An 18,168-nucleotide genomic window follows, 5' to 3' on the forward strand; every position below is an offset into this window, starting at 1 on the left:
GAGGAGACCCATGCAGACATGTGCTTTGGCTTACAACAGTGACCCGTTTCTCTGTTCTTCCCAGGGCAGCTGTTACTGCTTTAGCTGCTTCTGGCATTTCTCACCTACCAGACTGTTGTGCTGCTGCTTCGCAACGCAATGCACATTTCTCCTTGAACTTGTTCCTTGGTTCCTCGTAAAGGAGCAATGTAACAATGTGCTGCCAAGGTCAGATGTGTGGACGGGACAATCTCCAGGCGGCAGTGCTACAGAACTGAAGTACTTCATAGTCCATTCATGGAGTAGTGATGCTACAGAAAGTACGTAGGCAGACACAGGACAAGTCCACTTACACGTTCAGCACATTTGATCCAGCAATTTACCAAGAGCTTACATTTTAAATAACAACTCAGAAGTGTTCCTTTTCTTTATTTAGAATGTACAAATGGAACAGGTGATCCCTACAATGGCAATTCATCACAATAGTGTGATGTAGTTACATAGGCAGACTGCACAGCTGAAAATGAGAACCTACAGATTGAGGTGTCCAGTAGCAGAATATAGTGCACATGCTGATCAAAGTTGATGTCTTGGTGTGGGGTTTTTGTTTGTTTGTTTTTAAGCAAATGAGTTGCATTAAGGCTGATCAAAAGGCAGCATCTCCTCTTCGTCTGTGCACCGATTCTTTAATGGCATTGAAAAGTAGCAGTAAAAGAGAGCTGAATAATAGAACAGGGACATTTCAAAAAGTCATGGTTTGGTTTTCCAGAAATAATTTGCTTAGGAAAAACTGCTCAACCCAGAAAAAAGATGTACTTGTTTCTACTGGTTGGAAACTGAACTGTGGTGTTATTACCTATTACTCATCCATTGTTTTCTGTGGGTGGGCCACTTCAAATCAAAATAGTCTGTGTAGCCAAAGGTTTATGTTGCCTCCAGTTGGGTAACTGGCATGAGTTTCTCTGTTTCTTTGAGCCAACTTTCAGAGCAAGTCATAGCATTTTCACTAGAACAAGAAAGATGAGGATCAGTGGACCTTTGTTATCTTTTGGCTTGCAGAGAATCAAATACTAAAGAGCATGTATACAGTGCCTCAGTATCACTTCTTACTGCTTGTAACATCAACAGGACTGTCAGCAGTTTTCCTTCCTTTGCCCATGTCCTTTCACTTTTTTTTTTTTTTCTGGAGGAAGGCTGAGTGCATCTTTGTTCACACTATTTCTGTGGCTTCTTAGATACCTTCTCTCTCCTGAAATCCACTAGATGAAGAACACTTTTCTGTCTACTGGGTCTCTTAATTGGGCAAAAATTACAGTGAGCTTGAAGTTATACCTCAAGTGGCCCAAGACAGCACATGGCACTAGAAGATTGTTTAGTGTCTAACTTCTGCCCCCAGAGACCTGCACCAGGGGCAGAGCCATCCTGTATTAGGCACTGTCCACACACAACACAGAAATTGCCCTTGCCCAGAAGAATTACTCAAGTATAACCTGAAGAAATGAGCAGATGCAACAAGCAGGAGAAAGGATATGAAACAACAGTGGAATAAAATTGGCTGCTAAAATAAACAACGGTCAGAGCACACCATCTGCTTTTCTGCAGAGCCTACAAATCACTGAACAATGGCTGGAGTGAGTTTAAAAGCATTTGAGGAAAATGATTACTGTTGCTGTGGTTTCTGAGCATTTGGGAAAGAATGGATTCCAGTTGTAGATGCATCTTTTTCAATAACTCACAGGGAATTGCAGTCCAAGCCTATTTTATCCAAAAGTGTTTATATTTTTGAACCAAATTTCTGATGGCCAAAGCAGCAGCTATGTTTACAATTCCGAGGCACAGCTCTCCTGTCAAAGATCCAGGAAAAGCAGCTGTGTTGGAAAACTTTCTATGAGCCAATGACAATGTCTTTCTTTTCTGAAGAATCATGACTCAAAACTGCTGTGACTTGTGATTTTGCTTTTCTTTCTCAAAACACATGAAAAAATTGATACCTTCCAGCAGGTGGTCATATGTTAAATGGAAATAATGTTCACAGAGAGGCACATCATTGGAAATTTACCCCGCATGAGAATAATGTGCCTCTGCTTATTCTGTCAACTTCAGTGGGAGTGGGATCTGGATAGGATAAAGAATCAGTGCTGCCCTTTGCTAATGGAAAATTATTTTTTATAGCAACAGGTATGTTAATATGACAGGTACTATGAAGTACTCCCTCCCTTCCCAAATGTGTTAATGGCCCAGGACTTCGAGGCAAAATAATGCTAATTCCATGTCACATACTTCAGTGAAATTGTCACTGTGGTTATCGAGGTCTGCCACAGGTCATCAAGATGATGACAAAATGTACTGCACTGTATGTATTTGATATGGTCAGTTCTCTCTGATCCGTGAGCCTAGTGGCAGATACCATTTCCCCCACCCCGCTGCATTTTTGTACCATGAACATTAGAAAATTGTAGTCCTGCCAATTTCTTATTGTCACTTAGATCAAGGCATTTGTACTTGTCCTAGATTGTTAAAATAGGATTGTTTCTGATCGCTAGTCAACTGCCTTTGTTACTTATGACTCTAAAAAGTAGAACGTGAAGTAAAAGTGTGATTTCCTGCTGTTTCCCTCCTGACACTCCATGTTCAGGTACTGCTGAGCATAAGTGATTCTGTTCTTTATCTCCATCCCTGCCCTCAAGCCCTCTTGTAGGTTCATTTCTTTAGTTATCTGGCAAAAAATCTCACTTGTTTATTTTCTGTGCTTCTTAAAATTAAAGATTGTAATAATCAACATACTTGAAAGCTCCTGTATGTCCCATGGACAGAATAGAAACAGAGGAAAGCAGGAGTACGCAGAAACGCTGAGGATCTAGGGCTGTCAGCTCTGGAAGATAAGTTTTGTTGTCTAACCTCTGTCAAGCAGTCAATATTCAGGCCAGATTATACTAGATATTGCAGTTAATAATCATCAAGGGACCAGTTTAAATTCTGCTCACCTGGTTTTGCAGTGTATCAGCAAACATTCGGGTATTCAGTAATCTTTTGTGGGATTTCTTGTCATTAGTTTGGTAGATTTTACTGTTGAATTGGATCCCAAGGGATCATCTGCTTATCAGTTTCCCAGTAGCTAGCAGGTGTAGTCTGTGGATGATCTGCTGTTATGCCATTAGCTCTGTAAGAACCTTGTATGTTGTCACTTTTGATGTAGCCTAATGAGACACAAGAGCCTTACTTTTCTGCAACAACAATTTATCACTTTTCAGAGAGCATGCTGTTAAAACAAATATGTTTTTCTTACACATGCATACCTCATAAGGGCCACATTCCCACCCTTTACTAACATCTTTTATTGCAGTGTACCTTGGATGATGATTTGAGACTTGCAGGGGTAGTTTAAAAAGGTAATCTATATGGAGGATGTTACAGGTATTATGTTTTATAACAATTTCAAAACAATAAAAGGTGAACAAAATTTCCAGAGTGATTATTTTCTTCTAGGATGCCTAAAATCTACGACATATATGAAATGTAAACATACTAAGTGTTGTTCTTGATTTTCATACAGGGAGTCTGAAACCCTGATTTTTGTATATATTATTGAAATATATATATGTAATATATATTTTTTTATTTATTCAAATTGTGAGAGTGAGGAGAAAATGTTTATGGAGGAGAAAAGGATGATCTCTGCAAAATTCTTGAGCATTAGCAATCTCTTAGTGAAATGGAGAAGTTAAAAAATGCTACCTGAGTCCTGGTTCATTTTTTGCCTTGGATCCACAAATACTTGATGTAATTTGTTATAAAAGAAGAATCAAACAGTATTCTAAATGAACAATTTTTTGGTTCTCCAAAAGCGTGTGACAATTTATTCTCTTAGCTCTTTGGAGAAAAATAATTTTTACATAAGAGTGCACTTGGGCTGGGGAGAGATCAAAGCCTGTTCATCTCTCTCCCCTGCTTCTACCTCAGTTGTGTGGCATAACTCAATAGGATAGATAATGTGAGAGGACAACCTATGAGAGAAACTCATAACACTTAAATCTAACCCTGCTTCAAGTGAAGTCTGTACCAAATGTTGCAGGCAAATACCAGAACTTCTTCAGATGAATGCATATGTGTTCTGACATAAAAGTCATCCTAGACCTACAGGAATTTTCATTGTTGTCTGATGTCATTTGTGAAGTGATGTTAATTTATCTTACTATGGAAAGGAAATTGTTCCTGATCAGTAAGAGGAGAAAAACTCTATCCCTTCTATAGGAAATAACAGCCATTGGGAATTTTCCACAGCGTAGGCTAGTTAGGCACCAGTTTAGGCACTACTGTTTCTGCAGCCTTGCAGGGGCTGTCACAATTTGGAAGTGTAATTGCTCTGTCACTCCTTAAGGCTGATGGAATTACAAGTGCACTCAACTTTCATCAGAAAATACTGTAGCCTGATTTAATTTAATGTGTTACTATAGAAAAAAACAAAACAAACCAACATTTTACGTATTGCAGTGGATTAATTTCTAATAAACTGAACACTTCTTTCCATGCAACTTAGGTAGCCCTGGAACACAGTCACTGAACAGTTTTCATGTTTAAGTGCAGAGTGAGATAAATACATTGAATGTGTGACTAACCAAGAAATCAGTTCCCATAGGAACACTAACTGCTAGACAATCCTTAAACTTTGCATTCTACAGGATCTGTAAAGAATATCAGCATTGTTATTATTATTTTTGTATTCCTGCTGCACTAAGCTATCCTAGCCCAAGATATGAGCTCCACTGTGCTGGTAACGTGGGAACACGTGAAAATGTATGTAGTTCTTTGGGACACATATAGTTTTCTGAATTGAGGAAAAGATAAAATTAGTATGATGAGCAATAGGAGGGCTTCATAGCTAGCAAAGTGCACAGCATGAGGAACATTTATCATAACTCTGGGCTTTTTTCCCTCTCTGTCAAGATGTAACACCCTGTGCTCTCTTAGCATTTCTTTCAGCTCCCCCTGTGGCTGCAAAGGATCTCCCTGCAACTTTAAACTCTGTCTTTTCCTCTTATCTGTTTTGCTACCTAAGTTTGGTGGCTTTCAAAGATAAACAAAAATCCAGCAGCTTGTCTTGCAGTTCTCTTGGGAAAAGGCTTCTTTCCATAGGGTACCTTCATGCACCTTTGTGTTCACGGTGGCTGATATGACGCCTGGCAGGCTGTGTCAGGCTTTGGGCTGCACCCCATCTTTACCATCCTGGAAATAAAGCCCTAGTTAATGAAAACAGCCTGTACAAAACAAAAAAATAAATAAACAAAAAACCTACCAGGCCATTTTGCATAGGCTAGAGTTGTGTGTATTTTTTGCTTAAATTCTCACATGTATCTCCTGTATATTATTATCCTGGATGGAGATGTGCAGGTCTTTTTCAGACCCACTTCTTCTTGCTCTTACTTGTAAACTACTTCCCAACTCCACATAAAAAACAGGTTTGTAAAAAAAACCAGAGCCAAGTTAAACAAACCTAGGCCCAGTCTCTAATCAGATCAAGCCAGATGTCAAATCAGCTTGGACTCTTTCATGTTCATGGGGAAAAGTGAAATGAAATTCAGCAGAATATCAGTAGCTGATGGATATACATATTAGCGTTATTTTTAATTGACCATTGATCACTAGGAGGATTTTTTGAATCATTTAACTCTCACAGATAAAAAAGTCTGTGTTTTAGAACCCTCTTGGAAAACCAAAAAGAAAAAAAAAAAAAGCCAAAAATAAAGCATGTTATCCTACTATAAGAAAATAGATATATGTTTAAAACTCCTCAAAAGCCATGCAGTTTCTCTCTAAGGTTTGATAATTGTCTCTTATTTGGGGCTTTCAAAAGAAGCTCTAAGGACAGCATAACTGGAATTTTTGGCTTTGATTAACAGTTGATTTTGTTGCCGATATTGCTGCAAAAACTTCATAAAGACATTTTTGAGATTTTTTAATACATATATTTACTTTTGTTGATCTAATCCTGACTGTTAGTAAAACACAAACTAATCTTGCAGACTTCACTTTAATTTCTCGTTTGTGTGGCCAGTCCAGCTTTTTCCTCTAGCTTTTCAAAGTATAATTTATTTCATCATTAAGAATAACCTGTGTTTCTTCGCGCCCTTTCTGCAATGCAATGCTAGCATATCTCCATTTCCAACAGTTTGTTGTTAAACAAACATGGCGTTCAGTGGCCACCATTTAAGTTTAATCGGCCCACAGTTTAGAGTTGCAATGTAACAATATGACAGCAGTCAGTTTCCTCCACCTCCAACTGGACATTTAGCCATAAGACCTGCCCAAAAGAGGTTCAGCAGGTAGTCACAGCTCTAGAAAGATATCAAGAAATACCTTGCCTGTAGCACCTGTGTACAGTCAGTTGCTGTGTCACTGCAGTATGTGTACCCACTAATATCACTCCCTTTTTTTCTGGTTTTTGTCATGTCCTGTTAGGATTTTTTATTCATGACCAGTTCAATTATATCTGACTAAGCAATAAAAGCAATAAAATAAATAAATAAATCTTAGCACCAGTCTCAAGATTTGAGATTTGGTTACCTTGGACACAGTTTAGTTTCCATAACCCTGGGGTGCTTTCCGTGCCGGTGCTCTGTAGTCACTAGATGTTTGTACACTGTGCTGCTGTATCACCAAAACACCATTAAGTAAGGGGGGTTAAATCTGCTTGTCCCCCTTCTGTGCTGCGCTGGGGGTGAGCAGTTGCTGCAAGGTGGGTTTGGCTCCCTGATTGTCCCTTTTTGTAATGTTGGCTTGAGGCAGCAGAATGGAGCTACTGGTACTAGCTGAAAGTGGAGTGAAGTAACGGGATACAAGCTGTGCGGCTCAATGCCATGTGTCCCTAGCAAACATTAAACATCCTCTTTCTCTTCAGGAGAGGGAGTGTAATAAGCACAGAAGGTGGCTGTACGGCTTATTAGCTTTAGGCTGGCAAGGGCTGCTGTTACTTTTTCAATTAATTCTCAAGTCCAGACCTTTGGCTAGCTCAAATCCACTGTTTCATGTTCACTAAAGAAAGGAGTTTGTGTGCTGGAAAGTTTGGACTGTTAAGTCACATTTGCTGTTAATGTAACTGCTTTCAGCATTTGTGTTAAGCTTTGGATGGGTTGCCAAAGATAAAAGGAGCCCACAACCTTGCGTGCATGTGCAAGGCTTCACAGCAGCCTGTGGGAAGCAGGAGACAGCACATGAGAGAAAAAGGAAAAGAAAAAGGGCTAGTCTGCGGCATGTTTCATTAGTATGCTGCTAAAAGTTCCTCTAGGTGTTTGTGTTTTCGTGATTTAGATGATCAAACCTCACTTAGATGTTCATGTCAGAAATGCAGTGGATTAGAAAGCTATTTTCCTAGGATTGTTTGCTACTGTATATTTGCCAGAACTTTAAACAAATGGATGGAAAGGATCTTTATAGTGTTCGTCATTACCTTTGAGACAAAGAAAACCATATTAACCTAACCAAGGTTCTGACCTCACTCTGAGAAGGATGAAGAGCATGATTTATTCCACTGGCTCTGGTTTAGGAATTGAATTCTCACTTTGGGCAGTAACATCTTAAACCGTGGCAGCAATTGCTTCAGTAAGCATCTGTCACTGATTCTCATCCTGTTTTGATGGAAGCATATGAGGAAAGGCTGAAAGACATTGTTTACCAGCTGGTATTCTGATATTGATTTTGATAAATTGGTAAATGATTTTGAGGTCTACAACTTAATTTTCTCTCTACATGTAGTAACAGCAAACAAACAAAAAAGTATAAATTTATTTTGCTTGGACTAGGAAGGTGTTAGCAGTCCTTAATAATTTGCATATATTCAATATTTTCCTCCGAAATTTTTTGAGAACTTTCCCCTCTGTGGGAAACACCAACATTTTGTGATCTGAATTGGGACAAACATTAATTTGGAAATGTCAGTAAAGTAGGGTGATTTCCTGCTAGCTCTGCTGAATATATATGTTGTATGAAATGTAACATGTATTAATTGGTCTCAAAAGTCTCAAAATGCTGCCATGTAAGATTTCCCACATTTTTTTTTTTAGTGGAAGTAGAACTAAATTATTTTCATGACTCTTGTTCTAGTAAACCAGAAGCATTTATCTCATGCTTTTAATGTAACTATAGATACTAAAATTAACATTTCCGTTGTCCTGTTGGTAGAGAGAGGTATTTTGGGTTTGGTTTTTTTGGTCATGCTATTCTCTTTCCCCTTATGTTTTTTCTCCTTTCTTTATGCTTGTTTGAATAAGGTACAGTTGTTCGTCAGGTCAAACTTGGAATGAAAATATGTATCACATTTAAGCAGATCCTTGCTCATAAGATTAATGTATTGCTAGTTCTGTTTGATGCAGCAAGAGAACTCTCCTGTTTTAAAAACTATAAAAGGGAAAACACCCTCAAAACAGAGTCCCTAAATAAATCCTTTTTCTATAGCCACTAAAAATCAAAACCTGTATTTTGATTTATTCCTCGTCCAATTTCTTTTTCTACGAGTCATTTATTCCTTGCTGTTGCTCTCTTCAGTACTACTTCAGTAGACTTCAGTGTCTACTTCTTGCAGCATGCACTGACCCTGTTTCAAGTGCTTGCAATACCCCGTGCTTAGATTGCCTGATGACCATGACGATGTATGATGTTCATGTTTTATATTAAATTGTAAGGTGATGGGGAAGTATCATCTGACTGTTTCCAACAACAAAGATATACTGCTTTATAGACATTTGGATGGGATGCTAACCTGGTCCAAACTCTGAGATGGATCTGCTCAGATCTTCTCCTTATAGTGAACTCCCAATGGAAGACTAAAAGACTTTCAAAATCAGAAAACCCCATTTTTCATTGAAAAAGCTAGAAATGTAACTCTTTTGAAATAAAGAAAACATAAACCAACAAATTAGGACAGAATAGAAATAAAAAGGGTCTGTAGAAGACTCACTGTCCACCGTTGTCTTGCCAGGCAAATGCTTGTTTTGCTGGAACATCTCCCCCCTGAGATGGTGCTTTGGCTTGAGGCAAAGCTCTCTCCTTTGCCCTCCTTCCAGGGAGCTTCACCGGCCTTAGTCTTCCTAAAAGAACATATAGATCCAAGGCAAGAGCACAACAGTTACTCTGTGTCATGGGCAAAATGACCACACAGTTTTCATGGGTGTTCCTTCTAATTTGGGGGTGGAGAGGACCTGTGGATGGAGGTGTTTTGTTCACCGTAATAGTAAAAGATCAAGCACTTAGCTCTCAGGCAGAAAAGCTGCATCTCTTAATTGTTTTTATATGGAATTTCACTCATAAGACATGAACATATACTGGCATTTTAATTGCTACTTTAGTTGCTGACTGATGCATGCAAATAATTAATTAAAATATTAATTAATTTCAGTCAGTTCTACTGGCTGAAATGATAATTTGCTCTCCCCCCCCAAAAAAAAAAAGAAGAGAGGCATTATGATCTGAAATCAGCAGTGCCTCCTGCTCATTACGAAGGGGAAGTATTTAAAGGCAACTAAAATGTCACTCAGGGGTGTTGAAAATAAATGAAGAAAAGTTTTGGCAAAGAGATTTCAGTTCTTGCTTTAAACTGCTCAAGTGAGACATCAGTGTACAGAAACCCCAACTGTGAACAAAATTAATGTTTTGCAGCTATGCAAATTTTAAACATGCATAGAAGGATAATAATATGATAACTTAAATTACTTACCGTGCGTTGTAACGCTGCCAGTGACTGTTGGATCAAAGACAATGTAAAAATTTGATGATGTGTATCACAATGTGATAATGAATCTATTAATTAGCACACACTTTTGTGTGCCAACATGTTCATAGATTATGCAGCTCACAGGAAAATTACAAGGGGTCTGGAACACTGGTGTATGCTAAGGATTTGGTTTGGAATTACTGAATAAGTGGTTGCCCAGAGTGTTAATCTGCATTATGAAATTTCTAAAGCAACTGTTACCTAGGCAATACCTTAGCAAACTGGATTTGTAGGTCAAGAATGTCTGGTGGATTGCAAGGAGGTTTAGTCTTTTCTTCTGTGCTTGTACAGAAGAATCTACCTGAGGGAAATTGCACAGCGCATGTCCTTTTCTTTTCCCCTTCCATGGTTATTGTCAGGAGAGCTTCTACAGGAAAAATTCTGCAATATGGCAAGAGTGAACTGAACTATTCTAGAAGTTCAGTCCATGAAGGCCTCAAAGAGAAGTATTTATCTTTCTGTTTCTTTCTTGCTTTGCCTATGGGCTTTGCCTTGCTTCAGAAGAATGAAGTGGTCTTAGAGGACTCCTGGAGAAGGATGTGCCTGTGGAGTAACCAGGTCTTTGAAAATCTGCATGAAAACAAACTCGAGCCTTGCATGGTAAATCTGAGACAGATTTTGGCATGCCATATGACAACCAAACTATTTCTACATTTTTATGCATTCGGAGTTGTGTATGCTTTTCACATACGAGGTTTACCACAGTCCTGGATGGAGAAGATATGCAGCAAGATTACTGCAATCAGGTTCTCCTCTTTGGGGAGTAGCAGTTTCTAGTGAGCTAGAGACAGAAAGGAACAGTTGTACCATTAGTATCACCCCATTATCTTGATTTATGGATCTGTTAAGTTTCATTCCTCTTTGGTAAATTAAGACAATTTGGGATGCACATATAAGACTCTGTTCCAGTCGGGTTTTTGAAGTAATCTGTCCTCTAATATCTATTAATTCAGACTTGGCAACTCCATGCTGAAGGCTGATTTCAGATGTCTGTATTTATTTTTCACTACTTTTTAAATGTTTTTCTGAAGCAGTGAGGTTGGAGATTCACCAGTAACTGGACAAATTTCTTTATCTAGTATTGCTATGAAAATCAGAGGGGATGACAAGCATGAGATTTGAGAGAATTTTACCAGTAGTGGACACTGTCATTCCCTCAGCCAAAGTATGGATCATTCTTGTAAATTAGAATCAGAACTTGTTCTCAGCAATGTTATGCGATTTCCTATAGAGGGGGGGAAAAAAAGTGTTATTGAAGACAATTCTGTGATGATAGCAGGAAGAGAGGAGAATTTAAGTGTTTTTTCATCAAATAGATTACCTACATCATATTTAAGTTTTTGTGTCTTAAAGCTGTTTTTCTGCAGCAATAACAGAGAAGAGAACACACAGCTTTGTTTTCTGTGGGTATCAGTCCAACTCTATTACCAGAACTAACTATAGTTGAAATAAATGAAAACCATTTGTTACACTAAATTAGAAACAGCAAAAAAAGAGAAATCCATTGTTCTCATGCATTGATGCATTTGGCTCAAGTGATTATTGCCATCAGCAGACAAAAGCTGACACATGGCATTGTGCTGCACTGCATATTGTGCTCCAATGCGCATGCAAACACAATGTTGCTCACGTTTACATCACACAGCACTGGCATAACACCAGAGTCCTGAAATGTTGTGTAGGGAGAACTATCTGTCTTTGTGTGCCAGTAGATGGAACTTTATAAATTGTGTCACCACCACAGAGCTGCTGATGAAAAAAACCCCTATGGCTGGAGCACTACTGGAAGTTTTTAAAAATAAGTCTTAATTAAAAGCCAAACAACCATGGGTTTGGAAAAGGAATCTGTCCCTTCAGTAATGTGTCAGCGAGACAAACACAAGGTAGGTCAGGAAACATAGGTTTTCAGTGGTGTTGCTGGAGAAGCCAGTGAGAGAGCATTATTAACTGCGGTAAGAATGGCATGTACTGTGTACAGGAGCTCCGCAGCAGGAAATTAATAATCTAAGCTGGTGAGCCATTGTATACATTGGGCCAAGAATATGTCATGAGCTTTTCTAACACTAGCAGAGAGCAGGAGCTGGATATTCAGCTCTTATAGATAGAACAACAAAGAATATGGCTAGAAGGGACCCTTAAGTTTATCTAGTTCATTCCCAACCTCAGGAACTCTGCCTGAAAGTTTCCTAACAAAAGTTTTTTCTAGGAGATGCTATAATCTTTCCTAGATAATCCATTCTTGCCCTTAACCATGCACAAATTCAAAGACATCTAATCTTTCTGCAATTCAGGATTATTGCTTCTCCTTCTACATCCAGGAAACAGGGAAATGTTTATTAATTTTCTCATTGCAGTGTAGTCCCTAGACTAAATAAATATTCCTGTCATGTCTGACTCCCCTACCCACCCTGCCCCTTATGTTTCCAGTTGTTGTTAGTCTCTTCTGGAAGCTTTCCACTAATGTAATTCTAAACTGTGGTACTTAAGAGCGGAGTATTCTCATTAGAAAGGCTTTTACTCATGTTGGTTCCTAAGTCTATCTTGATTACTGATAGTCCTACTAATACCTCAGATGATGCCATATTTCAGAAGTATGAGTTGGCAAGCCTCTTTGGTCTGTGAGTTGTTTCATCCACAGCTCCTTTCCTGCAAAGCTGCTGCATAGATGTTCTTCAAGTTGAACTTCTGTAGTTGATTATTCCCACAGAAGCATAATATTGTGCACAGACTGTTTCCTTGTCAAGACAATTTTAAATGCTCTCTATCTGCCAAAGTGAGTGCAATCTTTTCCACTTCAAACACACACGAATTTATTAAGTGCACTGTCTACTCAAGGATTCGGATCATTAGTGTGAAAACCTATTTGATATATTTTCACAATTTAATCGTGAATCATTAAGAACTACTCTGACTGATTTTTCTAATCAGTTCTATTTTTGTTTCATGGTAGCTCCCACCTAGACTGTATTTCTGCAGCACACTTACGGAAAGGTCATGAGAGGCAGTCAACACCCTCCATAAAGTAGGAGGTATTGCATCTACTGTCTATCTACAAGTCTTGATAAGATTTTTTTAGCCTTTGAGGAGATTGTGTTGGAGGGCAATGTATTTTCCCTTACTTGTGGCTTTTAGGTTACAGAAACTGGTGTCAGGAATGCCAGAAGGAGTTGGCTAAGGGAATTGACTGGATGACATTTCATCCCAGTGTTCTCTGATAGAAAGCCAGTGCTGGCTAGATTGCTCTTTGGCACACTGCTAGCTTTATATAAGCCTGATGAATCCAGTCACAGAGACTTATCACATAAACTCTATTATATGTGCTCCAGGAAAGAGCTGGAACAAAGCTGGGTTATTACTGAAAAAAACTATTTGGGGAAATGGAAAGAAGTTATTCAGGAATACATTTAATCCTTAAGTAAGGGCTGATCCCACAGTAAAATCTTAGTGGAGTCTCTGCTTTCATATAGTTGTATACTTTATGGTCTGCCAATAAAAATAACTTGTCAGTTTACACTGGACTCCCTTAGTTCCCGTCTGCTCTGCTGTCATTTTTCTACCTGAAAAGCCACCAACAAGTTTCAAGGGCTTTGACATTGAAGTTTTGAAACCAATACAGTTTTAAGTGGCCTCCAAGGAGTTACAGGAATCACTTGCACTTCCTTGGATCAGGCCCAAGTTTGTGCCCACCTCTTTGAGAGCTGAGGTGCGATATAATTCTGTGCACCATTTCAGAGGAACAACGGGCTGAAAGGGAGAGCTGTGAGCCATGTTTTAAAGACAAGTTGTTTGAGATGCGTTGAAGAGAGTTGTAATAGCTGTTTCTGTTCTTGGCTGTCAGGGTAAATAAATGCTGGGAAAGGAACATACATAAACAGGTTTTGTTTTCCATTTCACCTGCATATGATAAGTTCCTGTTGATATCAGGGTTGTCTCCAGCCTCAGCCATGGTTTGTGCCCATCTAGCCCTATTGTAATTGCTATCCTGGCAGTATAAGATCTTGGTACTACAAGAGCTTAGTGCTACTTAATATATGCAGTTTAGAAGCTGGACTTTTGTCTCTACCAAAATTTGGCTTTTCATCACGTAAGAGTTATCTAACAATGTTTTTTTTAAAATCCAGCCCTTCTGTAGTACAGGTAGTGATGCCTAACACCTTATTTCCATGTTTCCATTGCACAAACACATTAAACAAGTGCATATAAAAACCTCACAACAATTATCTTGGTATTTCATTGAGGCTTGGAGAGCAAGACTGGATTGTACATAGAAGGTGGGCAGAAATTGTTGTTCTGGTTATGCCATTTCTGAAAGCTGAGTATTCTCTTACCATGTCCTTGTCAACCCTGGTTTCTCTTTCAGTGAGAAACATAATTTGTATCTCTCTTTCAGAGGGAAAATGCCAATTCTTATCTTTCCATAAATGTGAATTGTAGAATTTGTTACGTTATTTCCTGTTGTAATCAACAACAAAAAAACCCAACACTAAGCCATTTTCTTTTGACTTAGTGGATATTCTGGAGTAATCTTAAGAAGCTGGCTGGTTTTCTTTTTTTTTTTTCCCAATGTTTCTTCGTTGCCCAAATGGCAACGTTTGGTTAAGTTTGTCTAATTTCCTCAATAACTTTGATCTTAAGAGAAAGGCATTCTGGATTCTGTCTGGAATATTAAAATACCCTGAGACTTGATTTATAAGACAATTTGTAAGCTCTCATCCCTTATTCTGTAGATGTGAACACATGTACTGAAAGCATTTGGGCTACAGATGTGAGCATTGGAATACTTGTGACTAATAACACAAGTACTGGCAAATCATTAAACTCATTGTGGATAACCTTATACTGATTTTTTCTAAAAGTGCATATTTCTGCATGTTTCTTTTATCATGTAAGGAATAACATAATCTTATTATCTATTTTTCAATAATATATTAATAATATATTTCAATAATATATTTCAATATATATATTCAATAATATATTAGAATATATATGTTCGACTGCTGGGAAGGCATCAGGCCAGTTCACCCCAAAAGTGAGTGATGCCTTTCTTTCTACTATTGCCAGGTCTAGGCTGCTATGCTTCTTCTAGTCTGATGTGTGGCCACAAGAATGCAACTTGCGAGAACAGCATGAGATACTGTACTAAAAAGGGTTAATTTTAGGGTTAGTTTGACCTGAATCTTTTTCCACCTTTGGCTTTAATCAAATGACAATATAATAAGAACTGTTTCAATCCAGCTGACTGAAACTCCTGTGACTGTGACTCAGTGAAATACCTCGACTGTGCTCTGTACTTGAGCTAGAGGCACAGTCTGTATTCCACTCTTTTACTCAGTTGAATTAATATAGTACATCTCTTAGAAGGGTACTAGAGAATGTCAAGCACCTTTTGTTCACTGCATAACAGGGGTCTGAGGTAGTGCAAGCCCTTGCGGGAAGGCTAGACTCTGCTGTGGGTCACCTCTGGAAAGACTGCATGAAACAACACCTTTAACAACAAACAGAACCTGTTCCAGGCCTTTATTTGGTTTCTGAAATGTTTGTCAGCCACTGAAAAATCATTAAAACTGAGCAACTGTCTTTAGGAATCCTGTGTTAAGCGAGAACCTTTCTTCTGTTCTTTAATTTGTTTTAAATGAAGTAATTTCATAGAAGATGTAGAAATATTTGCGCATAAAAGCACTGTGGTAGCTTAGTTTCATGAACGCAAAATTGCTCAAGGACTACATCAGATCCCTTCTAGAAAATAATGCAAGTCTAACAATGTCAGAGCAAGCTTCAGGTGTCAAATCCCTCTCAAGTCTAGTGCCAACCGCAGTTATCTTGTTTAAAAGGGGTGGGGAAGAAAGGTAAGTGTGTGTGTATGTAGACATGAATATACAGTCTGGCCAAATATTAAATGCAAACCCCAGACCATTTCTGTAGGCATGTAGCGGGAGATGTGACTATCCCCCAGAATCTTATGGTGGCAAGAGTGTAGTGGTTTGTCCTGTCTGGTTGAGGGTTTGCAGTATGATGTATTAGGACAAGCTTGACTTTGATGTATAATAGTTGTGCTTTGTTGGTTTTTGGTTATTTTTTTTTGGTTTTTTTTTTTCTTCATTTGTTTTAAGAAAAAGAATCAAGCATAGTACCTACATGTTTTATCAGACACTGTTTTAGTGTTCACCTACTTGAGAAATTTTTTAGAATATCACTAAAGGGCAGTGCATTCCTACTAGGATGGCTACCAGGCTGTCATATAAGGCTGTCAATTATGTTAATACTTCCATTCTACGTTAATACTTATGTCACTTATTTATCAACAGATAATATGAAGATTTCTCTACCTTCATACATGCTTGATTTGATGCTTTATATGGCTGAATAGGTGACAGGGTGAATGATGGCAGAGTAATAAATAATGAAACCTGAGACGTGTCTTCTATAAATGCAGGAGCCACAGACATCTGAGAAAACAGAATGCTACCTCTTAAAAATGAAATCTTTAATTGTATAAAATGCATGCAGCAGCTCAGGGATGTTCTGGAAGCTTGGCATGGTGCTACCTGCTTGCAAAGGGAGCTTGCTATGCAAAGAAGTTTTGATTTTTTGCTTCTGATCAGGCAGAGCCTGATTATGTTGAATGGAAAAGGACTGACAGTTATTGAGCCCTGTGCTCATCTATTTGGAAATATTTATTCTTTTCACTATGTTATCAAAGTAAATTCCAAAACATTTTAGTTTCCTTTTCACTTTAGAAGGATGCCAAAAATTAACTGAGGTGCAAAAGTGTTTCATTTTTATCACTTCACAATGGTTTAGGGGAATGGTAGACCACAATTACAAATCGCATCTTTAAATATTTATCTATCCTGGGGTCTACAGCTTGGATGATTCTGAGTTTAATCTATTTACAACCAATTTTATTTTTGGAGGCAAATATTTAGGGTCAAATCCAGCCTTATTCATGAAAGGTACTGAACTGACTTAAATCAATGAGAACTGTGAATATTGATTATATCAAGATGTAATGAATTACGCTTTCAAGTGTATAGCCCTTCCCAAGGTTTAGTGCATAATGTGATTAATCAAATAGGTACAACAGGCAGGATTTCAACCATAGCATTCTCACTAACATGTCTAATTATGTGCAAATAGGGATGAAAAAAGAAACAGCATTTTCTCAGGCTGAAAAGTGGCTTCCTGACCTTCAGTAACTTTGTTATTCTAGTAAGTTTACTGTAGAAGGAGAAAAGGGAGCAGCCTGTCCACTCACTGGGGTAGCCAAGCTCTGCTTTCTGACGTGCTAAGGCTGTACACTGCACTTGGGACAAGCCACCCAAGTCTCGAGACGTCAGCAATGTAACTGCACTGCTTTCCCAGCTTACAGGCTGTAAGCCATGGCATTACTGGAAGGTGGGACTGGACTGGCCCACGTACAGAAAGATGCCTGGCTGTGCTAGCGTAGCTGAAGGGAAAACAGGAACTACAATGCTCTTACAGCATGATGTAAAAGGCCTTCTGTTTCCGTGAATCGAGGGGGAACATGGCTGAGAAGAAAGGAGAGTTTCTGTGTGAATGCCAGGTAAACGTCCGTGGTCGGGGCACACACAGCACACTTTGCTTGTTCTGGCTGTGTGCTGGGGCCAGAGTTTCTCTAAGAGACTTGGCGTAAAGAGGAGTGCTGAGAAATCACAGGGTAAGGACGCACAGGAAAGCATAATTCTGAATAAATGCAATTCTTCCTTTGAGCTCATCTAGGCTGAGCCAGAAAATGCAGAAGATATAAACAGAAAGATAACAGTTACCCTTGCTCAGCCAAAGGCATATACAGAATAAGAGAAATTTCACCTCATCACTGTCTGTCTTAATGTCTAGCAAAATTTCTCTTGCTAAATCACTTCACTGACGTTCAAGTCTCTGCTGTAACAATGGCTACACTACTATCTTACGTGCATTGTAAATGCCTGTACTTCTAGCCTTTGACAGGCAGCTCTATTAACCTGTATTGCCAGTGTTTCTTGCAAAGAACCACATAAATAAAATACTCAGCTGGTGCTCCAACTTTTTACATACTTCTGTCTGTTTATAAAGCTTTATTAAGTAAACATTTTCTTTGGCTTCCACATGTTTATAGTTAAACATATCTGCCCGTGGTAGTGGCAACCCTGTAACTACACAGCAGAAGTCACAAAAACTATACAGAAAAGGAAACAGGAAACATACTTTAATCAGTTTGGCGATGATGGTAGGATTCAATTCTTTTACCAACACAAAAAAGTGATTTCTACAGCTGATAATATATATGGTATATGGATAGTCAATTTCAGTGATTGCTAGTGTGTGTATTCAAGCTGGTATTCTTCGTGTACTGAAAATTTTAAATGTGTTTGCTGTAATTGCTTATAAAAGAAAAAACAAGGGAATCTTAACTCATTCTGATC

This window comes from Numenius arquata, chromosome Z, assembly GCF_964106895.1.
Source record: "Numenius arquata chromosome Z, bNumArq3.hap1.1, whole genome shotgun sequence".
Taxonomy (NCBI): domain Eukaryota; kingdom Metazoa; phylum Chordata; class Aves; order Charadriiformes; family Scolopacidae; genus Numenius; species Numenius arquata.